This window comes from Patella vulgata, chromosome 8, assembly GCF_932274485.2.
Source record: "Patella vulgata chromosome 8, xgPatVulg1.2, whole genome shotgun sequence".
NCBI classification, from domain to species: domain Eukaryota; kingdom Metazoa; phylum Mollusca; class Gastropoda; family Patellidae; genus Patella; species Patella vulgata.
In genome coordinates, this window is record NC_065886.2 from 54,156,358 (window position 1) to 54,184,298 (window position 27,941).

The 27,941-nt window shown below is 35.5% G+C and overlaps 2 long non-coding RNA genes across 4 annotated transcripts; one reads left to right on the forward strand and one right to left on the reverse strand.

The window, feature by feature from the left end:
- LOC126829969 (uncharacterized) lies at positions 1–27,685 on the forward strand. Of its 3 annotated transcripts, XR_007683619.1 has the most exons (8): positions 1–410; positions 3,483–4,112; positions 4,855–4,927; positions 6,862–6,985; positions 7,245–7,331; positions 23,441–23,560; positions 24,445–24,669; positions 27,636–27,685. It is a non-coding gene; the product is annotated as an uncharacterized LOC126829969 (long non-coding RNA). The 3 variants fall into 3 exon arrangements; XR_008788936.1 differs by lacking the exons at positions 23,441–23,560; positions 24,445–24,669; positions 27,636–27,685 and adding exons at positions 5,163–6,300; positions 8,284–9,797; XR_007683618.2 differs by lacking the exons at positions 23,441–23,560; positions 24,445–24,669; positions 27,636–27,685 and adding an exon at positions 8,284–9,797.
- Positions 13,594–17,861, reverse strand: LOC126829971 (uncharacterized). Its single transcript, XR_008788937.1, has 2 exons — positions 16,839–17,861; positions 13,594–16,712 (listed from the first exon to the last, which is right to left on the reverse strand). It is a non-coding gene; the product is annotated as an uncharacterized LOC126829971 (long non-coding RNA).
- Positions 27,686–27,941: the final 256 nt, after the last annotated feature.

The following is a 27,941-nucleotide window of genomic DNA, read 5'->3' on the forward strand; positions in this document are numbered from 1 at the left end:
TAACTTTTGGTATACTTAAATTCGGGCTATTATTTAATATATATATTGATCAACAGCGGCGATAAAAATCATTAGTCTCGACAATGACTAGTTGTCAGTGAAAGTCTCTCAGGGGAGCCAGGCGGCTCTGTGAATAAAGAGCTGGCTTGAACGCCTCGTGTTCATTAGCCTGAATAGTGAAGGAATGCGGGTCATTAAACCCCAATTTCATTTCATAAATCTCTCGGCTCAATAATGAGCTACTCGGGTTGGTTAGATCCACGCCTTAATGCATATACAACCAATAGAGAAATAGGTCAAATATGGCGACAATGCTCAACTTGCTCTTCTTCTACTAAATTAAAGATTCGTGTGGAGATTCTGTCGATATAATCATATATTTATATCTGCTCTTTCTTAAAATAGAGACGGTTAGTAAAATGGTCTTCTTTACGTTCCTAAATATCAGTATGACCTTAGTGAATACCGCACGATTACGATCCGTTCCAGACTGATAACTTTACGTTCCTAAATATCAGTCTGACCGTAGTGAATACCGTACGATTACGATCCGTTCCATACTGATGGACACAGATCACTAAAGATTTCCCCATTGACTCCAATGTTAATTCTCGTATCTTAGACCGGCTCTAACTTTTTCCCAAATTTTCGTTGGGTAGAACGCTTTCTACCACAGATGGAGCAACATGTGGCAACCACTTGCACAAAAGCACGTATGAGGTTCTTCATGAAAAACTTGAGATACACAAGCTGGAAGTAGAGACAAGTAAACATGCAATTTCAGGCCCTACATTTCAACGTAACCAACCTCTCAACTCTTGTATCCTTCCGCATCAAAATTATGAATATTCACCAAAACCTGGCAGAAAATGTATTTTCAAACCCTTTTCCTCAATTCTACACCAAAAAGTCAACAAAAATCGCCATGCAAAAGGGGGAAAAAGGAAAAGGGAGAGGAAGACTAAAAATAGCTTTGGCCCTTGTTTCGTGGGTGACGGCGTAGGAATATTTGGTGATCTAGCTGTGTCCTATATAGGGGTGAAACTTCAGGAATCACCAAAAGGCCTTTTTTATTTCCTTCCCATGTGTTCTGGCAACATACCGGTGAAAGAAAATCAAAATCAAAGAATAACTGTAAAAATGATGGCCCTTTAAGTACACATGCTGCTTTATGTACACTGGTACATCTCAGGTCCATAGGCCTTTTGTGCTAAAATTTAAAAATCTTTCTTATTAAAGGCAGTATCTGAGTTCTGTGAAAAAATTAGACAAGTAACAATGAAACTACATAGAAAACACTCATAATTTGGAATTTTTTTCAAAAATATAATTTTTTACTGCCATGTGATGAAAAATGTACAAAATTTACATGTAGCATCTCTCAAAATACCAATAATTTTCCACTTTTTTAAATATCCGGACGGACAAGAAATATATTTTTAGAATCTGTGGACAATATGCAAACAGAAAAAATGCAAACCAGTTGCAATGATTGTAATATTAGAGATCTATACTGAAACATGTATGCCTACCCCCTGAACATGCCACTGATTGAATTAATCTAATCTATGGTTGCAGAACTTACATTACCAAAGGAATCTGTCTAACAGTTATGTTTTACCATCCCTGGCTAACATATGCACATATAAACTAAAATAGGTGCAATAAATATGAATTATGGTTAAAAATAGGCCTTGATGAATGAAAAAAATGCCATATTTGGTCTATGATCACCCCTCTCTAACAAGATGTCTGGAACTTTACATTAATTTCCTGAAAAAATGAAGTCAAAAAAGTAGTCATGACAGACTTGACAACATAAAAAGAGGCCTGAAAAGGAGAAAAATTAACATTTTATTGTTTTATAGGCAAAATAAATGCAGCAAACACCACAAATGCTGGATTTTGATAAGAAAATATTGAACATTAAACTGACATTTACACATCTACACCAGTTTTATATCTGGGTCTGGTCTCATTGGCCTGAAATGCCTCAGGGTTCTACTTTTGACTCTGAACAAATACGGGTTAGAAATCCTTGAAATGCACAAAAAAAATATTTTTGGGTGAAAAATAACATTCTTAGCTGTAATTCAACCACAAATTCCAATTAAGATCATTTACATGTCAACACAGGTGCATTTAAATCCCTCAAAACACATTAATAGAAAAGGGTGGGGTGGGGCATTTATTGCCTCTCTAAACAGAATGATGGAGTAAAAAATGTCTAGAAAGGCTGGGATATTGCTTCCTACATGAAGGAAATGCAAGAATTTAATGTTTCAAAGAAGAAAAAAATGCTTATTCTGGGTAAAATAGTGGCAAAATTGAGCCAACCCCTGTTTTGAACATTTTGTACAAACCCATCTGCTGTACATTATTAACTCAGTGTTACCAATTTTCAATTTTCTGTAGAAAAGCTGGAACTATTTCTAAACCTGACAAACATGTAGATCCCATCTAAGTTATATTAGCAAAGAAAATATGGGCATTTTTAGACATTTTGACTCATTTTAGTAGTCATGAAAATATTAATTTCTACATCCAAATGGGGGGAATCTCAAGATTTTTTGTGAATATTCCTGATTTTTAGACAAAATTTGGTGAAATTTCAATACTGTTCATTTTATCTGTGCTTTCTGAGACTGAATAAGCCAACATTGGGCATTAGAATATTTTACTTACTGTTAAAAATTCAATAAAAATTGAAAATTGAGAAATTTGCAGTAAAATCACAATTTTTCTTCAAAACTTTGATTTTTTTTTTTTTAATTAACTTTTTTTAGTTTTTCTGTAGCCAAACTATTTTATTCATATTTTCTGAGAATTTAATCTTCATATTTTCAAAACTAAGGCATATCAGTGACAGCCTTATCACACACAGACAGGACACAGATCACTAAAGATTTCCCCATTGACTCCAATGTTAATTCTCGTATCTTAGACCGGCTCTAACTTTTTCCCAAATTTTCGTTGGGTAGAACGCTTTCTACCACAGATGGAGCAACATGTGGCAACCACTTGCCCAAAAGCACGTATGAGGTTCTTCATGAAAAACTTGAGATACACAAGCTGGAAGTAGAGACAAGTAAACATGCAATTTCAGGCCCTACTTTTCAACATAACCAACCTCTTAACTCTTGTATCCTTCCGCATCAAAATTATGAATATTCACCAAAACCTGGCAGAAAATGTATTTTCAAACCCTTTTCCTCAATTCTACACCAAAAAGTCAACAAAAATCGCCATGCAAAAGGGGGAAAAAGGGAGAGGAAGACTAAAAATAGCTTTGGCCCTTGTTTTGTGGGTGACGGCGTAGGAATATTTGGTGATCTGTGTCTTGATACCTTAATTATAGGCTAATTATAGAGCCTTCAATTTCAAACACATTTTTATTATCATATGCTCTTATTTTTTTTTCATCATTATATGATTAACATTTCCTAAACTTTACGATTTTTAACTTTTTTTTTAAATAATAGTCCATCTCTGAGACAACAAAAACGTAAATAAATGGAAGATAAAAGCAAGAAAGACAACCCTAATAAAGGAGTCAGGACTAAGACTAGTAATTATTTCCCCTTATTTCATGATTGTCGAATGTAGTGCGAGTTATAAATAGACAATTTTTCCCTTAATTTTTTTCTCCCCTCTTCCTGCATTTTTGGGTTGACTTTTTGGTCTAGAATTGGAGAAAAGGGATCAAATTTGCAATTTCATAGCAGTTTTGGCTAATACTGATGATATTACAGCGGAGGGATAGGGGGTGTAAAGTGTCTTTCTGCAGAGCAATCATTGTGTCGGAAGTGAGATTTTCACCCCTGTCAACTTCAAATCCGTGTAGCAAAAAATCTAAACGGTCAACCCCCTACAAAATTATGATGAGGAGATTGCCAAATGTTGTCCCCATTGTGCCTATAAAGATTGGAACCAACGGAATGTTGAGCAAAAAGCTACAGCCTGTGATGTTACAGTCATTTAACATTGAAGTCAATGGGCAAATAATTGCTAGTCTGACTCCTGATGAAAAAAAGAAGCATGGCCGACTCGGGATGTTGATATTTTTTCAACGGCTTATTTCCTGAAGTTTTGAATGGAAAGTGTCAGAAATGGTAAGAATACTGCTTTTTTATTGCCCAGCAGTAATTTTTTTGACTATTTTGTATCAAAATAGCCATGATTGGGGGTATCCGTTGGTTGAGTGTGAATTTTGGGTTGTAAATGTGTAACATTTTGTTCACAATGATATCAAAACATGGTTAGGTCTAAATATTAAGGCCAACTCAACTCCAGATTTGGTCTAAAGTCACGAGATGTAAACAAGACTGACCCTAACCCAAGACCCAGTTTTTACCCTAACCCTAACCCACAATCTTGTCAAAAAGCATGTAGCCTAGGCCTAAGCCAAGACCTAGTTCTGACCCTAGCCCAAACCCACAATTGTGTCAAAAAATCATGTGCCCTAACCCTATTTACATGTTGTGACCTTGAACCAAGTCTGCAGTTGGCCTTAACATTTAGACCTAACATGTTTTTGACATCATACAATGAAATGTTAACATGTACACTCCAAAATTCACACCTGTGTGACTTTTGACCAAACATGCAGTTGGCCTTAATATTTAGACCGAACCTCAAAACATGGCATCTACCTTTGAGATTGGCTTAGACTTATGTGACACTCAAGGTTTACTTTTTTACTGATTGTTAACTGGTTTCTTTTTGGAGGGCCAGTGACGGGCTGTTCGCGAGAAATAAAGAGGTTTATTTCTATTTCCAGTTGAAACCATATTTTTTTCTTATTTTCTCACTGTTTTTTATTGCATATTTATCCCCAGCCTCCTATCATTTCAGGTGCCAGAGCAATGTTTCATAGAGTGGAATGATTGACCTCAACACAAGTATTAAAAAAAAAGAAGCAAAACAGGTGAGATAAATGTGCATTTCATACACTTTAAGAAGTACATCCAACCTCATCCCCACTTCTGCTGACGAATAGTAATGGGCTGGAAATTTGGTACTGCACAGGCCTGTCTTCTCCCCTTGACATTTAACTGAATGACAGAATTCCACATTTTGACCATTTTCTGGATGTCAATGACCATTTCCCTGGATAGCATTCGCCCCAGAATTCTCATTCTCATCCAAATTTAACATTTCAGGTCTACATCTCAAAACCTGATCTCTTCCTGGACTGGCTTTAGGAGAACGATGATGCATATCAATTTCATCCCTGATCTCTATGACACCTGAGGACCTCTGTAAACTTTGCTTTTTGGTGATGACTTAATTTCCGAGCTTGAAAAGGACGCTTGTGTGTTTATCATGGCCTCTCATATTGGAAGATAACATTAATGGCTTGTGTGTTGATCGACGGATGTGCATATCTCTTGGTCAGGAAAGTTGTAGGCACCATCGCCATTGTAAATCATTTGACAGGCCCGAGTGAACGGGGCGACCTATGATTGGTCAGTAATGTATCAGATTCCATACCGGGGGGTGGGGATGAAAAAACTGTTGTAGTGTTACATAATCAGATTATTTCAACTTACTTATCCTGTGGAAATACAGCTATATAGGAGATATTTTGAAATTCATAGGCACTGCATGTTTCAACATTTTAGATTTGACCACAATCTGGCACTTGAAACTATGTTAAAAGAGAAAAACTGTGTGGTTTTCGATGAAAGTGTTAAAAGTCTAATATTGCATCATGATTACTGTTTTAAAGTATTTTCGTGTTTGATTTATATTGAATTCATCTCATCTTTTTGAAGAATGCATTTATGTTCAAAAATAAAAATGTTCTGTGGAATTCAAAATTCATGTGCTTTTAAATTATCAGATTCCAAACTGGGGGGTAGGGATGAAAAAGCTGTTGTAGTGTTACATAATCAGATTATTTCAACTTACTTATCCTATGGAAATACAGCTATATAGGAGATATTTTAAAATTGATAGGCACTGCATGTTTCAACATTTTAGATTTGACCACAATTTGGCACTTGAAACTACGTTAACAGAGAAAAACTGTGTGGTTTTCGATGAAAGTGTTAAAAAGTCTAATATTGCATCATGAGTACTGTTTTAAAGTATTTTCGTGTTTGATTTATATTGAATTGTATTTAGAAAACGGAGGAAACCGAATGACCCAGCGAAAAAACTCAAGAGATTGGACATGCGACTCTACTCCTTGAAATTGAAACCATGCCACTTAACACAATGACAGACCCTGTGATTTCATGCGCATGCATTACCTACTAGACCATTCCCCCCAGCCCCACCCCATATCGAATAAAAGTATGACTTATTTCAAATATGATATTTACATATAAAGAAAGTAGAGAGACTTCAATCTTACTAGAAAAATACTAGATTACCTGAAATGAAATGGGGTTTAAAGACAACGTCCTACTGGTCAGCTCCGACTGGTCTAATGCATTGTGCTAAGTGAAAATGTTTGTCTGGGCAGCGACACTATGGCCTACTCTCATACCGAATTCAAACTGCCAAGAGAACTTTTATGTGTACGCCAATGTGTACATTGGATCTCAGGGGAAACCACTCTGCAAAATCAAGATGAGCTTTCTCGGTCAACCCCAAGAGATAACCTTTGGCCTCCATGCTAGTGTGCCAGCACCTAATTTACTCAGTCACCATGGCCGTCTTCTAATTACTGCGACAGTGAAACCATGTGACAAACAAGGATTATTAAGATAGACTTTTACGGCTTGGTAGTTCCTTGGGATTAACACTTTTGATACATATAGATACATTAGTTTCAATTTCATATCACACAGTTTGTATATATGGTAAGGTAGCTTTAATCGTAAATTACATGTCATGTATTTATTTTTTCAGTTTCAATATTGGATGTATATGCAAATCACCCAGAAAAAGATCATGTAATAACAAAAGAAATTATAAAAGAAAAAAAGGAAGAAGTAATGGCTGGAAAAAATGATGATAGAGCAGCTTTTTCTTGGTGGGTAACTATTCAATTCTAATAGAAAAGATTGTTATGCTATTTTGAAATCTAAAATTCAGTTTAGTATAGTAAAACTGTACACATCATGTATGAGCAGAGACAGAATCTTAGTTATATGTAGATATCACTGTCTCATCTGTGGTAAAGCAAACCAACACATGAAACAAAACAAATGTAATTAAAGTAACATTTTTTTAATTAATCAAAACTGTCTAGTCAATTTAAGCCAACTAATACATTGCCATTTTTTTTTCAGTTACCCACCTCGGAAGATCAAGTTGGAAAGGGCTATTGATATTGTGAAACGTTTTCTCACAGATCTTGCTTATCAGACAAAGACTATGTAAGTACCATGCATATTTGCTTTTTAAATCAGGAACTGGTTCTATACACTTGGTGGGGGGGTTGGATGGACGTTAAACCCCATTTCTCTCTCTCTCTCCTAAATATTGAGATTTTTGTTTACTTTTAAACTGCATATATTCAAGGTATCAGGAGCTTTTTATGGCTCCCGTACAATTTTATAAACATGAAGGACTGTACCTTTTGAATATTAAGCCATCAAATTATTTTATAATTTTGAAAATGAAATGAAATGGGGTTTAACATCCTACTGTTTTGCTCATAAATTGAGCTAATGAAGACGGGCATACGCCATACAGTGTGCTATGAAGGGAATTTTGCCCGGGCAGCGGCGCTACAGCCTACTCTTATATCGAATTCCAATTGTCAAGGAATCTTTTATGTGCACGCCAATGTGTACACGGGACCTCGGTTTTTCGTCCCATCCGAACGACTAGACAGCTGTCCTTGTCAGGTCCTCCGTCCTGTATCACTGACAAGGGGAAAACACGCAAAATGTAAGTAACATATATATTTGTATTTTTAATCAGAAAGTACTTCTATACACTTGCTTGGTAATCTAGTTATTCTTCTTGGGGCAATGCCTAGGACTCTGCTGTTTCAAGTACTTGGCATGCTTGATTTTTGCCAATCACATCCATTGATTTCCTTCAAGTTGCGATAGGCCCTACATGTATGTGTATTTTTACAGTAAATAGCAGTAAAATAATGATGGACAGTATTTTACTTTCAAATAGATTTCAGTAGATTTTAAAGGGTAATATCCAATTTGTTGTCAATGGAAATAAAATAAGAATGGGTCCAAAAATAATTAGACATTACGCAAAGTTGAAACCAAATAGAGACTCGGTCTCGATGTGGCAAAATAAATTGTTTATTTAAACGTTGTGAACCATAGAAAGTATTCTTATCTCCTACTTTTTATTTTTTAGGCTGGAACACCATTGAAAGAGTATTTGCTGTATGTTAACAACAAGAAAACCCAAGCATCAATTTATTTTATACTTCTGGGAAAGAATGCATTTGACCCAATTTTTAAATATTTATTTTTTGTTATTAATGTTAAATTTTCTTCCAAAACACAATTAGATTTTAATTCTCTTCAGAAATGTATGTATTATATAGCAAGTAAAGTGGCATATAAATCACTTAGAATTTGGTCAGAAATCATAAAGTATTTAATAGGCATTACTAGAAACCAAATGTAGATCAAATACACCCAGAATTACAAAAAACCTTGACCTACATAAAGGTGACTTTCCCTTGCTAATGAAATGAAATACGGTTTAGTATCCTACTTTTCTGTGTTCTTAGAGTGATTCTGCCCTACACCCTACTCTTATATCAAATATTTCAACTGTCAGGGTTCTTTAACGGGAACCCGGGGGGGGGGGGCAATGATTAACACGCACACATTTGATCAGGAAGTCTGTCATTGAGTCAAATAATTCAATTGTCAAGGCTTCTTCTAAGTGAACGCAGTGGGGATGGTTTCGATTCCGGGAATAGGGGAGGGGGTGGTGGATGGCCGAATGGTAAGCATGTGCGTGCGGTATCATACGGCCTGTCATTGAGTCAACTGGCGTGGTTTCGAATCCCCGGTTGTACGTGACAAGGAGTAGGGTCGCCTGTCCAATCTTGTGGGTTTTCTACGGGACCTACGGTTTCATCCCACTGCTAAAGACCCCTATGCGCAACGAATTATTGAAATAAAATTAAACCATATGTTAATCCCGAAATGACCTAGTTTGTGTCAAGTGGACGTTAAACCCCATTTCTCTCTCTCTCTCTTTCGATTCCGGGCTTGTACCCAATTATCCCTTGCCATATCCAAGACTACTGACAAGTGGGAACTATGCCGGAAAATCCAGTTGAAATTTCTCGGCCAACACCTTATACTCACTGAACCACTGTGGCTTATGACTTGTGATTGTATATAAATTTTTTGTACATATGATATTTTTTTATTTCAATCCTGTAATCTTGATGCTTTGCTTCTTTTATTTACAAAATATTCATTTTGTTTGGGTTTTTTTAATGAGGAAAAGGTTTTACATCATTTTATTACTCCTGCAAAATAGTGCATTTTTCTTTTGTTAGTTCTCTGTGTATATTAGTTATTTCTATATGTCTCACAAATCACTTGTAGTGTGATTTTGTAGCACTTTTCAGTTTTTGAAATTGTTTCAATTTAGTGCATAATTAATCTTAGTGCTTGGTTTGGATGTTATTAAATTTAGATATTATTTGAATTATATATTTTGGAGTATGGGGTAGGGATACTGTGTACATATCTTTATATTCTCAGTTCTTGTTTTGGGGTAAAGAACAATTTATATAGCTATTTTATATTTTGTGATAGGTAAAGTGTGTGGGGTTAAGAACAATTTAAATAGCTATGTTATATTTTGTGATGGGTAAAGTGGGGTGTGTGTGTGTGTGTGTGTGTGTGGGGGGGGGGGGGGGGTCATTATATATAACACAATATAATTACTATTAGAATTCTCTGTTTTTCTGTTAACATTTCAAGTATCTATTTAGTTTTGATGTATTAATTTACCTTTTCCTATGATTTTATGAATAAATAATAATCTTACAAAAACAAAAACAAATTTTGTTTCCTTCTTTTATCAAACTTTACAGGTCTAACAGAGCAAAGAGATGGGTCCTGCATAAAAAGGTTGCTATACTGTATATAAATTGGGGAAAAACACAACACAAGTTTTTGTGGATGGTTATACACAAGTTTGTATGAAACCACACAAGTTTCAGAAATTTCAACACAAGTTTCAGAAATTTTAACACAAGTTTCAGAAATTTCAACACAAGTTTCAGAAATTTCAACACAAGTTTCAGAAATTTCAACACAAGTTTCAAAAATTTCAACACAAGTTTCAAAAATTTCAACACAAGTATTGTGTAGATTTTCACACAAGTTTCAACACAAGTTTGTGTTGTTTGATAAATTTTAACACAAGTTTTGTGTTGTTTCAACATTTAACACAAGTTTTGTGTTGTTTCAACACAAGTTTGTGTTGTTAAATAGAGACACCTTACTTGTGTTGAAAACAACACAAGTTTGTGTTTTTTCAACACAAGTTTTTTTTCAGTGTGGAGACCTGTGTTCCAAGGTGTATTATACGATGTCTGGATAAAACCAGACTTATATTTTTAAAAAATAACGTTTAGGTGAAATGTACCTTTCGTTATCAAGTACAAAACGTGGGTCATGCACTGTATATACCTCTAGGGGAACGGCAATAGATTATCAGGTCATCCAACGAAAAAACTGACCCGAAATCTTAAAAGAGTTAGGTGTCCAGATAAGCGGTTTTGACATTCACGTCCAACCGACTCAGTATTTTGAGCTGAAATTTTGAGACAAGGTAAATACAAACCATTCCTCTATATTTCGGACTTTTATTTCTGATCCCTTTTAAGGGCGGTATTGGTGTCAAATTTTATAACATATGTGACAGAACTGGTTTAACACGTTCCAAATATGGCAAAAGTGGTTTCTTTGGTTGGTTTGTTATCTTGAATATAAGAGAAGTCCATATTGTTGTTTCTTAGTAATTTATTAAGTGAAGATAATGGTGAATTTGAGCAAGATTATTTATGTCTTCCAAAAGTCCCGGCAACTAATGAACATGCCACGTGTAGGATTAAACTCATTTTTGATTGGCGGAAGACCATTTCTCGATACGAAGTCTGGTTAGCTAGAATCTACAATCGCTTGGTTTAATATGTCAGGTAACGACATTCTGAGTAATAGCGTTAGTTTAATCCTAGCGTATTGTTTTAAAAGTTTAAGCTGTCACCATCAATCTTCCTTAATTACCTTTAGCTAAACAATCAATAAAGGACCCTCTATTAAAGCTCTTTGATACAGGTATACAATTATATAATATTGTTTAAGATCTATTGACACCCAATCAGCGGCAAGGTTGATTTATGCTTATTAGGGTATTATTCATTCAACGTCTTTAACAAACATATATACATTAACAATAAACTATATAATCTATAAACTATACATTCTTTAAAATACATAAAAATTAAATATCTAAAATAAAATATTTGTGCATAATTAATTTTTTGGGGTGAGTTATATTATTATTTGATTAACATTATGATATTTGATTCCAATTGGATCAATACGATCATATAAATGTCCAAAAAATTTCCCATTAGAAAATCAGCTCACTTAGCGGTAAGTTAGTAACAAATTTTGTCAGGATCACTTTTTTGACATATGTAACACTAAACACATGGGAACAAATGTATAAATAGAATTGCTGGTTTTGGTTGATTCTGCGTCCATTTTATAACACGTGTGCAATCCTTATTTGGAAATCTGTTTAACGGTTTCATTGGTACCGGAAGTGACATAAGTTCAAAGGTAACGTGGCACCGGAAGTGACATAAGTTCAAAGGTTACGTGGCACCGGTCAAACCCGCCATTACTGCAATCTATGATGGCAGAAATTCAAAATGGCTGCCAAAATTGAATAAAAAAATTGTGGAATTTTAATTAATCGTCATTTTCTTCCATCGGATATGGCTTTTAATTGTCTCTATCTGAATAAAATTGTAAAAAGAAAGTTAAAGATTACTAACCTGTATGAGACGAGGAACTTGTCCAATTTGGCTAATGTTCAAAATTTTCTTTCGTTTTAAGTGATTGTCAAAACGTTCTCCTAAATTAGCCCTCTACAATTGGACCCTTTTCTCTGAATTTCATTCCAAAGATGTTCAATCACGTTTAAGTCCGGACTAAAGGCTGACCAGTGTATAACGTTGACACCGTTCTACTGTAGAAAGTCCCGAGTACCTCATCTCACTGGACCAAGATTTTGGAACACCACAGGACCCACTCTCTGGTTCAGGCCGATTCTACCCCAAACCATTATGCTTAGACCTCCCTATGAGTCTCGTTCCATGACACATTGGTCATAGTAACGCTGGCCATGTCAAAGCCATATTCTGGTCCTGCAGTTTATACGCAATACCGACTGTAATCTGTGAACAGAACAGTTCTCCGTTGCCTGTGTCGACAGTTCTGGTGTTGTTGGGCAAACTGTAGACGTTCACGTCGATGGCAATTGAGGTTCTCTCTGGTGAGACGTACTGATGGGTCATCCGTGTGTTCCCACTGTCTGACGTGCTGCCTCCCGTGCCTGTGTGAAGGGATTCTGCAGGTGCTGTTGCACAACATGGCGATTTTGTCGCCTTGTGGTAACCCTTGGTATGAACATTGACCTGGAAGTGATTGACAACGGCATTGGCAGTGTGGCCAGCGTCGAGTCTTCCAAGCGCCGCTTGGTTCCTCTGAGATGTCGTAATTCGTGGCATGCTGCTGACGTTGTAGTGTGAATGATTCAACCAGGTATGGGGGTGCATTTTATAGGGCTGGTACCGGTGAACAGCACGTGCAGCATGAGTTACATGAAAATCACGGAGAACACATTACCATCTCAGAAGTCAGGTTGCATTTTCGAGATCATTTCTTGGGTTCAATTCTGTGTTTTCGAAGGAACCTTATTGCTCAGGTAATGTTGGAGATCTGGTCACAAAAAATATACAATGAAAACATCTGGCAAGTTTTATGCAATGCATCTATTCAGAGTAACATATATATTACTGAAGCAACGACCGCGAGTTTTATATGATTTAGACGTTGCTAGGTGGTCTGCAATTCCCTAAGTTATAGCTACATTATCGCCCTTTAACGTAGACACGTAAACGATAGCGCCCAGACGTTGTGATACAAATACACTCAAGTCAAACATGGCGACCACCACTTAAACCTTGACATTGAACGAACCTTGAACTTTGCAACTCGATTATCACTCGATTATTCCGGATGATCAAGGAATCTGGTAGGTCAGTAGCCAATCGAAAACAGTGTCGGAATATGCAGGGTATTACGTACAGGGCTTGATAAGATGTACGGAGTTAAAGCGAGATCAAGCCTTCTATTGGAGATGATCTACCCTAGGCTTTCAGTGTGTCCTGGTGACGAGTCCAGTAATACTCGGACGTTTTCACACGCCTCGTCTTGGCTGGGATATCAGCACATTATCAATACACATTTTTTAAGGATTAAGATTCCCACAAGGGGCATGGACCGTGGGCAAACTTACGTGTCCTCGCTTGTAAAATCTCAGATATGCCATGACACGTAACAGGTGGAAGTGAGGACAGCTTCTATTGTGAAAAGTGAACAGATGACTAAAATGTCTAGCTTAATATTTTATTCTTATGTTATTGTTAAAACTGAAATTTTGTTTCAACATGCTACAATTATAAATTTTGCGGTAAACATTTAAAAGTCTAAAAATCTAACATTAGTAGGCATATAAACGTAAACTATAACATTACAGTAATTAATAAATGATATCGATCCCTGCATTAGCCGAGAAAGTTTATCGGGATTTTAATTAAATTAAAATAATTAGTAAATCTTATAAATATATACTGTAACATATTTAAAATAATTAGTAAATCTTATAAATATATACTGTAACATATTTAAAATAATTAGTAAATCTTATAAATATATACTGTAACATATTTAAAATAATTAGTAAATCCTATATATGTATATATATACTGTAACATTTCCCTCATAGCACACTGTATGGCGTATGTCCGTGTTCATTAGCCCAGTTGGAGCAGAACAGTAGGACGTTAAACCCCATTTCATTTCATTTCATTTCAATTGATATAAAATTATAAACTATAGCATATACATGTATACAGTAATTAGTAAATCTTATATATGTATATTATAGACTGTAACATATTTAAAATAATTAGTAAATCTTATAAATATAGACTGTAACATATTTAAAATAATTAGTAAATCTTATAAATATAGACTGTAACATATTTAAAATAATTAGTAAATCTTATAAATATAGACTGTAACATATTTAAAATAATTAGTAAATCTTATAAATATAGACTGGAACATATTTAAAATAATTAGTAAATCTTATATATGTATATATATACTGTAACATATTAAAAATAATTAGTGAATCATTTAAATATATAAACTATGCTATACCCCTACATAAATAGTTAAATTTAATTTTTCTTCGATCTCATACATTCGTCAACATATTGAGCTAAATCAGCGATTCTCAACCAGTGTGCCGCGGCACACAGGTGTGCTGCGAGATCTTCCTAAGTGTGCCGCGAAATTTTGAAACGCACACTAAGAAAATGTGATAACCCACGTGATCCCAACTGAGTATTCACTGGTATCTACTGGTACGTTATAGCTGTGTTTTTCTTTTTTTAGTTTGAGTCATTCTATGTGTCTATGACTATTTTTTTTGTGTGCAAAATTCAAATATTTCTCATATATATATTTAGCCAGGTGTGCCGCTATTTTTTCATATGTTCCAAGGAGTGCCGTTGGCAAAAAAAAGGTTGAGAACCACTGAGCTAAATGAATAGTTGTGATATTTATTAGGTCCATATATCTTTTAATATAATCATGGGGCTTCTGTTTCATATCTCTAAGTCTAGAATAAAGTGGACCTACTATAACAGCACATACTACAATATAAACATAGTCCTTCGTGTCTGTCAAGATTCCGACACATGCCTGTTTCAATACTAGTTTGTGACAACAACATCTAAGCCCCGACAAATATGTTTCCACGAGTTTTTCATTTATATTTCATGTATATGATTCCCTGGATAAACTAAACTTTTAATTCTTATAAAGACAAACTTCTTTATAAATTTTTACATCAAGTTTGCGGAAAGATAGTTACTTATGTTACTCCTTGTAAAATGCTAAATTATCTAAACAAGACTTAAAGGACAATACTAATGTCGGCCATTATCACATATGTGATAGAACTCGTTAAACACGTTCCAAATATAATTTGAACACAGCGATCTGTTACGATGGTGCGTAACGAAGATTTGAAGAAACGGAAGTGATATAAACAATGGAACACAAGAGTTATCCTTCTATATAACTGACTGAAGTAACCGGTGAGTAACCGGTGATAACAGATATACGATCGAATTACTTCTCACTAACAATTCCTTCGAAGACCAAAATTTGTTATGCGAGCCTATGAGAGGAAATGAAATGAAATGGGGTTTAACGTTCTACTGTTCTGCTCCTAAACTGGGCTAATGAAGACGGGAGGCTGTGAGAGGATATCTGACAATTCATAAAATGAATTGACTGTCACTAAAATTGACTGTCACGAAATTATAAGTAGAAAAGCCCGTGCATTGCCACCTTTATTTTTTTTATCGGGTGAAAATTGTGACCTCTAGAGAGTCATGCACAACCTTGATATACTATAATTATTTTTACACCATAAGCGTTGGATAAAAATTGTTAACTCTAGAGGGACCACAAGCTTAAAACGCAATTTTTCATACGACTAAGGGCCATAATTCGGGAAGTTAAACGCGAATATCGAAAGGAACCAAGACCTTCGTGATATAAGCATAAAATTTAATGTTGCATCAAAATCGGAAAAATATTGTGGCCTCTAGAGGGTCTACAACCTTGATATACCACATATTTACACCATTTGCGTTATACGAGGGCGGCCGTTTTGTACGAAATTTGAACTCAACCACCATTACGGTGTAATGGTGATATATTCACACTTTTTTTTTAAAAAATCAGATAAAATTGACTGTCACGAAATTATAAGTAGAAAAGCCCGTGCATTGCCACCTTTTTTTTTATTAAGTATAGAATGAATAAAAACAAGGGAATGTGAGGGTCCTTTCTATCTCTTGTTTTCCATTTTTGCGTCACTTCCGTGTCTTCAAATCTTAGTTACGCGCCTGTCGTAGCAATGATCTCCGTGTTAAAATTATATATTTGGAATGTGTTTAACCGGTTCTATCAAATATGTGATAATGACTGACACCAATATTGTCCTTTAACATACGGTGCCTATAAACCGGCCTCGGTTTTTCTTTTTCTCGCGTTATTTTCTTCAGTCTTTCTTTCCCCAGCATAACCTCGGTCTCATGCTTTATCCTACACATCTAATCTACCTATCTGTTCTGATATTATTTATAATAGCACTCTCGTCACTATCTGTTATATCTAATCTACCTATCTGTTCTGATATTATTTATAATAGCACTCTCGTCACTATCTGTTATATCTAATCTACCTATCTGTTCTGATATTATTTACAATAGCACTACACCTCACTATCTGTAATATTTAATCTACCTATCTGTTCTGATATTATTTATAATAGCACTCTCGTCACTATCTGTTATATCTAATCTACCTATCTGTTCTGATATTATTTACAATAGCACTACACATCACTATCTGTAATATCTAATCTACCTATCTGTTCTGATATTATTTATAATAGCACTACACATCACTATCTGTAATATCTAATCTACCTATCTGTTCTGATATTATTTATAATAGCACTACACACCTCACTATCTGTAATATTTAATCTACCTATCTGTTCTGATATTATTTACAATAGCACTACACACCTCACTATCTGTAATATCTAATCTACCTATCTGTTCTGATATTATTTATAATAGCACTCTCCTCACTATCTGTAATATCTAATCTACCTATCTGTTCTGATATTATTCTTGAATCTATCTGCCCTTCCTTAAACATAACTTTATTTAAACATAACAAATCCAACTTTCTAGATCGACATTTTTCTTTCTGTTCTCGGGATATCGTTGTTTGATCTAAAACTGGTACAACATATTTATCTGCTATAGCATCACTATTACCATTAACAGTAGATTTCAAATCCACAATTATTGCGGTTGTATCTTCTAACCGTTTGTTTAGTTTACATTTAGCCAAAATGTCCAACATTCTCGCCTTCATTTCATCACCCTCAATCTGAACTTCTCGACATATATTTTGTACCTGTTGATTAATATTATCACTGATTTGTTTAATCACACTATCCACATGGGATAATTTATCTTCTAATAAACCACAATAAGTCTCTAATTTCATTATTTCTTCTTCTAAATTCTGATTTAACAGATTTAGATTATCTTTCACTATCTGTAGAATATCCGCTCTGTTCACGTTTGAATGCCCATTATGGTCAGCAATGAAACAATGCGAGCAAATCGCTACCGAACATTCTTTGCAATAATAATTCTTCACATCATCTTTGTGTTGAGGACAGGGTTGCGGTGTACCGTTTAAGAATTCCTGCCACGATTGACTACCATCACCTTTTAGAATATCTTGTTCACATAGTTCTGGTGTTGTTTTGGTCTGTGTCGCCATTGTTTAAGCTGGTGGAAGTACAGCTATCATACATTCAAACAACATCAAATGTAAACCGATTACCGCTTTCTGGAGTTTTACATTAACTGATAAATTCACTTCAATAAACTAGACACTGGTGTCTTATTTATGTCTATTTCCAATTGAAAAAAAAAACTTAGTAAAATCACAGCGACGATAATATGACCTCTCTACGCCATTATGTTTGAAAACGACCCATTACAATGCACACTGTCACCGAGAACAGCTAAGGATATCACTATTTGTATTCTTAGATAAACCTGCTCTACTGGGTAACTTTATATTATAGATTGTATAATGTCATGAATTAACACAAATATAATACAAGTATTATGTATTAACATGTTTGTTATTGACTATGTACCCGGTATGCAGCAGGTTTTATACTCTCTATTTACTTGAATGCGCTGAATTTATGCCCGTCCATATTTGTGTACCTGTCCATAAATTTGTATTTGTATGTTTTCATCAAAGGGCGTTTCCATACAATAAAAAATTATATTCTATTCTATCGGGTTTAACGTCCCACTGTTTTGCTCCGAGACTAATGAAGATTGGAGAGGTGGATATTCATTAAGAGTATCTTTCATAAGTAGGCGATTATAAATAATTTGTATTTGTATACAAACGGGTGTTGCTAAAACACGGAACGAATCTGTTGAGGAAAAATCTTGCTCTTTATGCATTGTTTCTATAATTCGTCATAACAGACCGCAATGTCATTTCGGATGTAAACATTAAATATTACTGTGAGACGACGTTTAACTATTTAGTCACTATGTAGTATGGTGTTTTATTTCGGCCACTCTTTGATGGGCGACGCGCTACGCAGCGTGCGTCGCTTTTTTCAATGTTAAGCTGTAGAGAAAAAAAAAGCGACATCGACTTTTTAACATGACGTCGCCCTTCAAAAAGCAACGCTGTCTTTCGCGCGTCGCTGTATTTTAGCTTGGCCGCCATTGGCTAATTCAGTTTGTCAGTCCTGGAGTAATTATTTATTGTTCAATTTGAAAAAAAAGTTTATATGCTCCGTTGTCCAAAATGTCATTTTTTTTGTTACCGGTAAAGTTGCCTTTCGGCAACGGAAGTGACGTAAATTTGGCAAAAACTACAATTTTTACAGTTCGGTACCACTTTTTGAAAGCAAATATTATTTTTTTCAAATCTGGTATGGCTGAATGAGTTTGCCCTGTTTAAGGCGCAGAAAACATCAGACTTAATTTCGATTTCGTTTTCGTGTCATTTCGATTTAAAGGTGAAACTTTCATAAACTTGTAGCAATAATCCATACGAGGAGAATGTATGTGAAATTTAGTTTGTAATATGAGCAGTTGCCGAGAAATGGCCAATTTTGCATGAGTCACTTTTTACGCTAGTTAAAAGAGTCAATTATTATTGAATTTTCATAAAAGTGGCGCCCTTTAATGCGTAATGTCAATTTTAACTAGGTCAAACCAATTTAACGTTTTCTAATGTCACCGGAAATGACCTAATTTGGACAAAAACTGTATTTATAGCCTTCGAAACAAATAATAAATCGTATTTGTTATTTGTTTAAAATTTTGATATTTGTTTCCAATCAACTAATACAATACGATCATATAGATGGTTTCAACAGGTCACTTTTCAAGGTTTTTGGTCCATAAAAGTGTCAATTATTATAAAATTTTCATCATGTGATAATTTAACATTTTCATTATCACCGGAAGTAATGGCCTTTTGGCAAAAACTGTATTTTTAGGCTGTATATAAGTAAGTGATATTCATTATTCGTATAAAGTTATGATTTTTTTTTTTATGCCAGTGGACAAATAGAATGAATCATTGCTGAGAAATAACCAATTTTGTCAGGATCACTTTTTTAAGATTTTCTCGCTTTTTAATTTCCAGTTCGGAGCAGAACAGGAGGACGTTAAACCCTATTTCAGTTCATTTCGCATTTTAATTATAGTTTATGAATTCTAGGTTAATTATTTATTGTCTGATTTGTATAAAATAAAAGCCAATATTTCATTTTGGCAAGAACATTTTTAGTCTTAAAAACATGTTTTGAAGTGAGTTAAATTGATTATTCGTTTAACATTATGATATTTGATTCACATGGACATATATATTTGATCAATACGATCATATAGATGTCCAACCAAATTTTTCAAGAGATGGATAGAGAACAAGCTAAACAAAAAGCGATTTTTCGTAACATCAAGGGCCCCAATTCAGGAAGGTACGATCAGATATGTGCGAATTTCGACAGGAACCAAGATCTTTGAGATATAAACATGCATTTCAAGTTTCATTAAAATCGGATCACAATTATGACCTCCGGAGGGCCCACCACCTTAATATACCAGATGTTTACACTATTTGCGTTGAGGGGCGGCCATTTTGTCTGGCATTTTTCGTCCCATTTTCTCGTAATTCGAACTCAACCAACATTACAGTGTAACGGTGATGTATTTGAACGTTTATATAAACCAGATAATAATTGTGACCTCTTGAGGGACCACAAGCTAAAAACACGATTTTTCGTACACTCAGGGGACATAATTCAGGAAGTTACGATCTGATATGCGCGAATATCGACAGCAACCAAGATCTTTGGGTTATAATAATGCATTTCAAGTGTCATCAAAATCGGATTAAAACTGTGACCTCTACAGGTCCACAACCTTGATATACCAGATGTTTACACTATTTGCGTACGGGGGGAGGGGGGGCATTTTGTCTGGCAGTTTTGGTTCGATATTCATGAAATTCGAACTCAACCAACAATACGGTGTTACAGTGACATATTCAAATGTTTTTTTTTTTTTTTAAAATCAGATAATAATTATGACCTCTTGTGGGACCACAAGCTAAAAACGTTATTTTTCGTACAATCAGGAAGTTATAATCCGATATGCGCGAATATCGGAATGCACCAAAATCATCGGGTTATAAACACGCATTTCAAGTTTCATCAAAATCGGGTGAAAATTGTGACCTCTAGAGAGTCATGCACAACCTTGATATACCATAATTATTTTTACACCATAAGCGTACGAGGTGCGGCCATTTTGTCCGGCAGTTTTGGTCCGATTTTCACGAAATTCAAACTCAACTTAAATTGGATAAAAATTGTTAACTCTAGAGGGACCACAAGCTTAAAACGCAATTTTTCATACGACTAAGGGCCATAATTCGGGAAGTTAAACGCGAATATCGAAAGGAACCAAGACCTTCGTGATATAAGCATAAAATTTAATGTTGCATCAAAATCGGAAAAATATTGTGGCCTCTAGAGGGTCTACAACCTTGATATACCACATATTTACACCATATGCGTTATACGAGGGCGGCCATTTTGTACGTCAGTTTTGGTCCGATTGTCACGAAATTTGAACTCAACCACCATTACGGTGTAATGGTGATATATTCACACGTTTTTTTTTAAAAATCAGATAATACTTGTGACCTCTAGAGGGACCACAGGCTAAAAACGAAATTTTTCGTACAGTCAAGGGTCATAATTCAGGAAGTTACGATCCGATATGCGCAAATATCGAAAAGAACCAAGATCTTTCGGTTATAAACATGTATTTCAAGTTTCATCAAAATCGGATCAAAATTAGGAGTTCTAGAGGGTTCACAACCTTGGTATTGTGTTCGAGGGGCGGCCATTTTGTCCGGCAGTTTTGGTCCGATTTTCACGATATTCGAACTCAACCATCATTAAGGTGTAACGGTGATATATTCAAACGTTTTTTTTTTAAAATCTGAATAAAATTGTGACCTCTATAGGGCCCATGCACAAGCTAAAAAACGCGATTTTTTCGTACAATCAGGGGCCATAATTCAGGAAGTTACGGTCCGATATGCGCGAATATCGAAAGGAACCAAGATCTTTGGGTTATAAAGTTACATTTTAAATTTCAACAAAATCAGATAAAAATTGTGACCTCTAGAGTGTCCACAAGCTAAAAACGTGATTTTTCGTACAATCAGGGGCCATAATCCATGAAGTTTCGATCCGATCCATGGCAATATCGAAAGGAACCGAGATCGTTTGGAGATAAACCTATATTTCAAATTTCGTCAAAATCGGATAAGAATTGTGACTTGTAGAGTGTCCACAAACAAATTGTGGACGGACAGGGGCGACGACAATTACTTCTAGCATCTTCCCTTGTCGAGAAATTGCCAATTTTGTCAGTAAGTTAGTAACAAATTTTGTCAGGTTCACTTTTTTGACATATGTAACACATGGTAACAAATGTATAAATGGAATTGATGTAGCTGGATTTGTTTGATTCTGTGCCAATTTTATAACACGTGTGCAATGCTTATGTGGAAATCTGTTTAGCGGTTTCATAGGTACCGGAAGTGACACCGGTTCAAGGGTAAAGTGGCACCGGAAGTGACTTAAGTTCAAGAGTAACGTGGCACCGGTGAAACCCGTCATTACTGCATCGCACTTCTAATTATTATTATTATTTAATACATTTAGATAGCACATTTTTCCAGAAAAAAATACAATGTATGATAAAAAAGACAATTTATAAAAAATAACAAAAAAACCAGCTCCTAAAAACAGTAAAAAGAGAAAGACAGTGTAGAAATGATATAAAAAAATTTAACTACAGATAAAACAGTCAAATCTGTAAAATCAGTAAACAGCGTGTTTGAATAAATGAGTTTTCAAGAACGATTTCCGAATAAGATAAAGTAATTTGTTCCCAAGTAACGGTGCATAAAATGTAAAGACACTCTCGCCATAGGATGCTAGTCTGGCTCGAAGTTGTACTAACAGTAAATCATCACTAGAAATACTGTTAAGAATAAGCTGTATCTAGATATGCAGGGGCGGATCCAGGAATTTTTGCAGGAGGGTGTTTGCCAGGTTCCTGAGGCAATGTATCCCCCCCCCCTTCCCGCACGGTCTCTATCGTCATTTTGGTGTATATAATACACATTGAGCTTTTTAAACAGAGAAATTCAACATCTCGTTTGACGTCAATTTTTATTATGAATTAATACAATGACATTGTGATTCAATTTCATGGATGCAAAGCATTAATTGTGATATCACATAATGTCTATATCATTATCTATATCATTATCCCATCCTGTCCCACATCTGACGATAAAGGATAAAGCACACGGCCGAAAAACGTTTCTCATAAAAAGTGTTGATTTACAAAAAAAAAATATGTAGCTGAGCAGGGGGGGGGGGGAACCCCCCTCCCTCTGGATCCACCCCTGATATGGTGTGCCTAGCTTGAATTGTTTTTCTATATGATAAGGTTACATTTGCAAGACGACTTAACAATACATGGTGACATGGATTGAACGGCTCGGCAGCACAGCATTCGATCCCTGTGAAACTAATAGATCTTAAATAGTATTTCTATTTTTAGTATTCTGCAAGGGATCTATACACACTAGCGGGTCAAAATAGTTGGCGTTATCTCAAATACTGAAAATAGTTGGCGTTATACTGAAAATCGGATTAAAATACAGATCTATATATCTTTTCGGTTTTTTATACTTTCGATGGCCTACACTAGATACGCCAAGACGTCGCCGTAACATACCGTTTCATTGGCTAATTCCTCACATCAACTAGAACACGGGTTATATAACAACTCTTCCAGATCCTAGTGTAGTAAAGACAAGTAAAACGAAATTTTGTACTATAAAAAACGAAACGAAATAGGATCAGTGTTTTAATCAGATTATAAAAATGCGGAACAGTACTTTTTTTTCAAAAAAACTTTTTTTTTTTTCAGATAAAGCTGTTGCTACGGTGTTTTCAATCCCGACATCTGTCACTTTTGTTATTATCCTTGTTTTGATCAGCATTGTGCTAATATTCTTGATTTTTAAATGTCTGAAAGTTTGGGAAACTAGTAAGTAATAACTCGTGTATATTAAAATTATACCAACATTTCATTCCGTTATTATTAGTCTTCTCCGCTTTCTGTTCACATTTCTTTAAAAGGCGTGTTAGTATTGGTTGAATCCTGACCTGGGCCTGTTTCACGAAATTTTAACTAAAGATAAAATCCAAATTTTAGTAGATACTTCAATTTTGATTGGCTAAGCACTAAAATCAATCTAATATTATCCAATCAAATTACTAAAATTTGGATTTTATCTTAGTTAAAATTTCGTGAAACAGGCCCTAGGATTAAAACGAACGAAAGTAATATCTTATTTTAATGACTGGTATATTGACCCTATTTCGTTTCTCAATGGTGGGAGTGGAGGTGGGCGGGGCGAATGGTTAACGCGTGTGTGTTGCGCCATAAGGTCTGTCATTGAGTCAAGTAGCGTGGTTTCGAATCCCCACTTGTACGTGACAAGGAGTAGAGTCGCCTGTCCGACCTCGTGGTTTCCTCCCACAGCTAAAGACCCCTACGCGCAAGCGAATTGAAATTGAACCATATGTTAGTCCTGAAATGACCTAGTTCTTATCCAAGAACACTGATGTCTGTAGCTTAAGAGAAATATTTTAATAATGTTTAAGTCTAAAGTCATGAATTTTAACTAGATGATAAACGTATGAATAATGGATACCTAAGTTTAAAACATGAGATTAGTAGTTGACAAAGTAACATAATTTATGTTTGGTTTATTGTCAATTTGGGCCAATGATTTGATTATTGTAGAGGGTTGAACAGATTTATAGGCCATCTACTGTATAAAGCAACAAACCTGAATTTAAACCTGTATTTTTTTTAATCTGACTGCAACTGAATGCTTTCTTGACAATTGTTCTTTGTGTTGTCAGGAATGAAAAGACGAAATCCAAACTCACAGACGAGGATATCGAAACGGTTTATAAGAAGTGACCGTAGCGGAATCAAGAGGACGTCAAAATTGAACACCCGCACCGGAAGTAACTGCAACCGGAATTCGAAGGAAAATAAAACAGATTGTCCCTTGATTGGAAGTGACGTGTTCAGTTCCGACAGAAGTGGTACACTCATTTCATGGCGAACACAACGCGAACGTGGTAACACGGTTTAATATAATTTACACTGGTTACCTGTTAAATATCGAATTGATTTTAAGTGTCATTTCACGAGAAAACCATGCAGGGGGTGATAAGGTGGGGGTCAGCCGATCCGATTCATATTCACAGGGATTAATCAGTCCGACTAGACCCTATAACGATTTTCAGCCTATTTTCACCGATTTTGAGTCAAAATTTAGGCATATTTAGAGTCATTTTTCCAGGCCAAAATAGGGACTGCGTGATATACTGATGGTAGGTGATGATAGTATATGTCTTCGACTATTCAAGCATCATGACCAATTTATGTTGCTCCATGACTCTGAGACATAGTATGGAAACCACTGATAGGTGTCGCCCATCACCTTGAAAGTACCCTATCTTTGAAATTAAATATAGCCGATGGTACGGGTATGGGCAAGATGGGTAAACGGTAATTATGTAGAGGGGTACTAGTGCTACCAAAATCAACAATAAAAATTTTGCCCACTCTTGTCCCATTATCAGAAATAATTTTTAAAGTTACCCCTTTTTCGAAATTTTGACCGATAGTGAATCGGTTGTTCACTATATATGCGCATAGTTTAATCGCCATATCGACCATAAATTTGCTTGAATCTGCTCGAGTGAACTAGAAATGTTTGATAGAATGACTCCTGTATCAGGGGGAACTGTCAATTTTTTTTCAGATATCACTCATTCACCGTTTCTGAAATTTTCGCATATTGACTATAAATCTTCATGATACGATTTCATAGGTTTGGTGACCAAAAGTACCTTTATGCATTATCGAAAATTATTTTGACGGATACCCCCTGTCTCTACCTAGGCCTAAAGCGGCGGAAGCTTTATAATGATCAGACCAATAGACGAAATTTTATCAAAAAAATTAAGTAAGTGAATCAGTAATTATACACGAACGTAACAATTAAGTAAGGGAATCAGTAATTATACACGAACGTAACAATTTACAGTATTGTTTATAGATGGATTGACTCGGCTATTTACAATACAGTGCCCATCTTTTCAAAGCGTCCGGCATTTCTTATAATGTATAATGAATGACTTTAAAATAACATAAAAATGGGTTTCTTGTACAATATAAATATTTTTGCGATATCTATTCTGCGTAGACTCTGGACAAGACATCAATAAATTTCTGAAACATACGATTTATATCAGATAGGCAAATTTAATGTTTAGCCTTCATATGAAGTTTTGTTGCAAGATATTATCCTCGAAGAGTTGATCCGATACGATCCTCGAAGAGCTGTGATTCTTATAGTTCACACTGTTCAATAATTCGAGATCGAAGTTTCCTTCTCGAAACTAGATCTAAGGCAGGTTCTTCATCAATTGTGTCAACCTGCCCGAGTGGATGACCGCACTTTTGCTGGGCAGCCGCCAATCTCGAGAAATAACTGTTCACTTGTTTAGTAGCGAGCCAGTCCTCCTTTGAAAACTGAGATTTCATTAATTTCACAACATTGGAAGGCACCTCCTTTTTGCCAGTCTCGACCCCTATCATGAACCTTTGTAGCAAAAAGTCCTTTACTTTGTCGGAGAACCGTTTACGACTGGCTGTAGTTTTCAGAGCCCACCCAGGTTTCATAGCCAGTACAGGTTCACCGCCTTCTTCAATAGAATGAACAGTTCTTTGAACACCAACAGAAGCGATTTCAGTAAATTTTGTGGCCCACTTTCTTTTGATTTTATCCAATTTAGTCTCACGTACTGGTTTTAGAACATGTTTTCCTCCAACTATATGGCGAGTAAGTACTTTTGGTCACCAAACCTATGAAATCGTATCATGAAGATTTATAGTCAATATGCGAAAATTTCAGAAACGGTGAATGAGTGATATCTGAAAAAAAACTGACAATTCTGTCACTGGCCCCTACAGTGTTCCTGCTGTGGAGACTGGGTCACTTCGTAGGGCAGGATCTTCTTCAGCGAATATAAACTGTACAGACGTAAATTGTGTAAAAGTTTTTACCACTCAAGAAGAACTTACTCGCCATATAGCTGGAGGAAAACATGTTCTAAAACCAGTACGTGAGACTAAATTGGATAAAATCAAAAGAAAGTGGGCCACAAAATTTACTGAAATCGCTTCTGTTGGTGTTCAAAGAACTGTTCATTCTATTGAAGAAGGCGGTGAACCTGCACTGGCTATGAAACCTGGGTGGGCTCTGAAAACTACGGCCAGTCGTAAACGGTTCTCCGACAAAGTAAAGGACTTTTTGCCTTCCAATGTTGTGAAATTAATGAAATCTCAGTTTTCAAAGGAGGACTGGCTCACTACTAAACAAGTGAACAGTTATTTCTCGAGATTGGCTGCCCAGCAAAAGTGCGGTCATCCAAGGTGATGGGCGACACCTATCAGTGGTTTCCATACTATGTCTCAGAGACATGGAGCAACATAAATTGGTCATGATGCTTGAATAGTCGAAAACATATACTATCATCACCTACCATCAGTATATCACGCTGTCCCTATTTTGGCCTGGAAAAATGACTCTAAATATGCTTAAATTTTGACTCAAAATCGGTGAAAATAGGCTGAAAATCGTTATAGGGCCATATCTCCCGAATGGTTAATTTTTGAGATCGGCCCTTTTGGTCAACGAGTAGTCTAGTCGGACTGATTAATCCCTGTGAATATGAATCCGATCGGCTGACCCCCACGTTATCACCCCTTGCATGGTTGTCTCGTGGAATGACACTTAAGGGTTAAAAAACCTTTTTGAAGACATAAAAAAAATAACTATTTGATGTATCCCAACCATTATACTAGTGTTTAAATTGTTGTGGAAAGTATCACAGTGAGGGAGTTTGGACCAGATAATTTTAATTTTCTAGAATATCATAAAAGGTAGATGAATACCTGTGTATACCTGATACCATAACAATATAAAAATTACAGAGTTCTCATTCTATAATATATATTTTATTTTATCTTTCAGTATAGAGGAAAATAATCTGATTCATATCTTCAATAAAAATTTCCAAACTTTTTGTTGTGTATAATTTTGTGTATAGTTTTCCAATTGACACAGGACACAACTGAAATTAGGACATGGTCATCTGCATAATGGACGGGAACTTAGAACTGTCAAAACATCCACGGAAAAGGACCGTTTGCCTTTGTAAATGTTGTACTTAGCTAACCCGCCCATCCCCACACCAATCTCCCTACTTTGACGTTAGAACTGGACCAGTGGTTAATTAGTCAGGCGGTCCAGGAGAAGATCTGAGATAGATGTAAACGT